The following is a 4317-nucleotide window of genomic DNA, read 5'->3' as shown; positions in this document are numbered from 1 at the left end:
GAGGATGCAGGGGAAAGAAAAGGTTCAGGAGATATGAGCTAGAGCCTATGTAACTGGACACAAAGAATGAGAACTTCGGCAGCATAATGGACTCACGGCATTTGTGCCCTTTGGAGACTAACCTTTCTCTTTTGTTTCCCTTTCTTGTTTTGTGATATATTTTAAAAGGCCCTCCCTGTGATTCTGATACACTCTAACCAGTGCTATAGAAAGATATTACAGAGGCTGAACAGAGAAATGTCCAGTCCTATCTTGCATTTCCTATTCAACAGATATGAGATGAGGCCCAAGCAAGTGATATATTTTTTCTTTTTTTTAATATCCAAAATGTGTTTATTGGTATGTTTTCCCACTCATCTTGATTCAGGTTGCTTTTAGTGCTGCTTCCTTCTGAAGGAACATCCTTCTGTAAGTCTTACTTTTCCTCCTGTAGGCTGGCAGAGAACAGTGGAGCAGCCAACACACAAAACTACTCTTTGTGCATGGCTAAAAACTGTGGTGATTTTATAGCATCCTGGACATTTCACATCCATGAAATAGAATTGGGGCTCTGCACCAGGCACCACTTCTTGTGTTTCCTCTTCTCTTCTGGAGAGAGATGAAGGAGATTTTTTGCGAGAGGCATGTTCTCGTGGGGAGGTCATCACCGCCGGAAAGGCAAGCATATGATTTCCAATGAGTTCCCAGGTAATACTGATGCTGCTGGTCCAGGGACCATACTTTAAGAAGCACTGCTTTATAGCACTGACAATGGCCATTTCCTTCCTAAAAGTCTCCTTTCTTGGCATTCTATGCCATCATTTTTCTGCAGACCCACCTCTTCTTATACTGGGAAAACCTGGGGGCAAGAGTATAAACTGAGGCCTATATAGTCTATGTGTACTGTTTTAAAATTTATGGTTAAAACTAACCATCTCTTAGGGTATCACACTGAATTATGGCACATGAACAGTGAGCCTCAGGCCTCCCAACCTTGTTTTGTGCTGCATTTGATGGCCTCTTTCACAAGCGACAAGACACCCAGCCTGCTATTCAAGCTTCCTGCACCCCTACCCCATCCACTATCTTAGACAAAAGGATTGGCCCTTGGAAGGACAACCAGAGGCTGAGGCCCAAGTAAGGCCCTTGACACAGGCTTAGATCAATTGATTAGGAAATTCCAGGAGCCTAGGACATAAAGCTTTGACTACAGGGGGTTGTCCATGATGCTGGTGGTATATTCCCTTGGTCCTGGGGTTCATCTCCCTGTGGGAAAGGGTACAGCTGGAAGAAGGATGGGAGAGAACAGGGGCATGTGAAGGTCATGGTCAGGGTGCCCTATGGCCTTGGGATAAGGGTAGTTCAATTTTTTGTTTTTTCTCTTTTATAGTAATGAAGGTTGAACCTAGAGGCAGTCTACCACTTAGCTACATCCCCAACCCTTTTTATTTTGAGACAGGTTCTCACTAAGTTGCTTAGGCTGGCCTTGAACTTGGGATATTCCTGCCTCAGCCTCCCAAATTGCTAAGATTACAGTCATGCACTATCACACCCAAATAGGACCATCAACTTTCCTAACCATTCTGGCTGCTCCTACTCAGTTTCTGTCTTTGGCTGCTCCTATTTACCTCTGCTTCTTGCCCCTCAAATTCTTGTGCTCCCCAGAATTCTTACCTTCTACACCTGAGGCTCTTAATCTGAGAGGTGTCTATGGATGAACTTCAGTAAAATATGTGAACCCCTGAAAAAGGATACAAAATCTTCAGATTCTGAGTGTATATTTTTCCAAGACGAAAAATCAAATCACTTTCAGTATTTTCTCAAAGGGGTTTGTGATATCACACACCCCAAAAAAGATTAAGAACCCCTGCAATATAGATTCTGTTTAGATTTCATTTTTAGGTATTTTTTTATGATTCTCAAAACTATTGTTCATGGGCCTCTGTTTTTATTCTAAGGAGACATCAAACTCTCCCAAGAACCTCAGACTGGAGATTAAGTTGACTGTTTGGCCTTTCTTAATCAGTATCTTAGATACATCTCATTATGAAACTGAAAACTGAATCTGTTGTCTCCCCTAAACATGTTATGTTTTTCCTGTGTCCCCTATTTCATTGCATTGCCTCAAAAAACACCCAGTTGCATAAATCCAAAATCTATCAGTCATCCTCACCCTCTCTTTCTTTAATATCCCCACTTTCAATGGGTCCAAAATCTACTCTCATTTTTTCTCAAAATCAATCCCATCTCTTTCCTCAAAATTGCCACTATACTAAATTCCATAAGAATGACTTGATCCCTCACTCCAAGAAGATTTGAGGGCTTAAAGATTGGTACTGTTTCCTACTCCTTGCATAGCATGGGATGCAAAGAGGACCTAAAAGTCAAGGTGAAGAAACCAACTTTAGACTACCAATCAGAATTGGTCAAGGATTTTCTACACCATAGCTAAAATTAAATCAATGATGAACTTTTATAATTGGATGCAGTGATACATTTAAACACCTTTCTTCAATTTGATTTTTGTAGTCTCTTCAATACTGTGAAATTTTCAGCACTCACAGTTCTCAAAAGGTATTGCTCCCAGGTTGAGCTCATAAAAGGAGCATTAATACACGGAGGAAAAAAATCCATGTAGATGATTGTTTGTTTTTCAGTCATCTTAAAGCTGGTTTTAATTGTTCTAAAATGAAGGCAGATGCAGTGGACAAAATAACATCTTACATGAAATGCTTTGGGGGAATTGTTGGGAAAAGGTATAATGGCAGCTTCACCCCAAATAACCCCAGCATGGCGCCTGAGGAGCTTCTCTTCCTGCCTCTCCCTTTCCTGCCGGCGCCAATTTCAAATCTCGCTGGCAGGAAACCTTAGCCCCAATAAGAACTAATTTTGTGGGCTCCGGAACTGACATCTGGAAGAACTTACCAATAAACGAGTGACAGGTCATTTACCTAAGCCCTGTCACCTCTCCTTAGATCTGTATAAGCCCACAGCCTTTTGTAATAAAGTGGAACTCTCCCCAGCGAAGTGTCTTGCTTGGAGGAATTCTTTCAGGAATACCATGCCTGAATAGTGTCCTCAAGAGAAAAAAAAAAGACATGATCATTTTGGTCCATTAAAAACTTGTCTGGGGCTGCGGATGTGGCTCAAGCGGTAGCGCGCTCGCCTGGCATGCGTGCGGCCCAGGTTCGATCTTCAGCACCACATACAAACAAAGATGTTGTGTCTGCGGAGAACTAAAAAATAAATATTAAAAAAAAATTCTCGCTCCCTCTCTCACTCTCTCTTAAAAATAAATAAATAAATGAATAAATAAAATAAAAAATAAAAACTTGTCTGCTCGGAAGTCTTTGAACTTATGTAGAAGATAAATCGCACTTAGAAACTGTATTCTTAACATTATGTACAAATACTATTTTTAAATTTTTTTCAGTTGTCAATGAACTTAATTTTTTTTTTATTTTATGCCATTATACATGTCCTCTTTTTTTGCATTACAATTCTTAATACACATATATACCACAATGCGGTGCTGAGAATCGAACCCAGCCTCACACATGCTAAGCAAGTGCTCTACCACTTAGACCAAATACAACCCCAGCCCCGGACACTATTTTTAGAATGTAAATACACCAAGAGGTCTGAATTTACTACAGAGTGTTCTGTGAAAAATATGGCCTCTTGCCAAGTTATTGTGAACTCTGACACCAGTTACAATTCTCAAACCTGTGGACCGAGAACTGGTCTGGGAATAGTGGTTTGTAAGTCAAGGAATGTCATCTAGATTTCCCACATTTTACAAATGGTGAAAGGAAACCTAAAAATAAAAGTCTTTCCCGAAGATTGCAGTCAAAAATAGAATTTTTTGTTTACGAGTTCAAATATCAACTGGACATAAGGCCAGCAAAGCTAAGTGAGATAATCAACCAGCTTGTTTCGACCTCTATCTACTTACCCCACAGGAAATTTGTGAGCGCAGCAGTAAACGTGTGGCAAATGTCGGGGCTTCTCTAAGGCAATTCTTAGCCTCCACCTCGTGGAAACGAGAAAATGCAGTTGCGAAGAACTACATCATTCAGTTCTTATCATGGTGAAGAACTGAGTTTGGACCGCGAATAAAAATATTGTAAAGGCATCCTGACGCTGGGGGGCGCCAGACTCTGTTTTACAGGGTCCATCGAAGCACTTCACGGAAGTTCCGGTGCCCTCAACAAAGAGGGCGCCCGGTGACGTAGGCAAGTCAGATTGCTCTGCCCAGGAGCCGCATTTCGCTCGCTCCCCTGGTATTCGCCTAGGAGAGCTCTAGCGTAGCCAATCAGTACGGTTCCGCAGCCGCAT

The 4317-nt window shown here is 41.5% G+C and overlaps 1 pseudogene; it reads right to left on the bottom strand.

Moving 5' to 3' along the window:
• Positions 1–319: 319 nt before the first annotated feature.
• LOC107140451 lies at positions 320–4234 on the bottom strand (annotated as a pseudogene).
• Between the last annotated feature and the right edge of the window lie 83 nt (positions 4235–4317).

This window comes from Marmota marmota, unplaced genomic scaffold (assembly GCF_001458135.2).
Source record: "Marmota marmota marmota unplaced genomic scaffold, marMar, whole genome shotgun sequence".
Taxonomy (NCBI): domain Eukaryota; kingdom Metazoa; phylum Chordata; class Mammalia; order Rodentia; family Sciuridae; genus Marmota; species Marmota marmota.
Note: the sequence above shows the minus strand (reverse complement) of the source record. Positions and strands in the feature narration are given on the sequence as shown.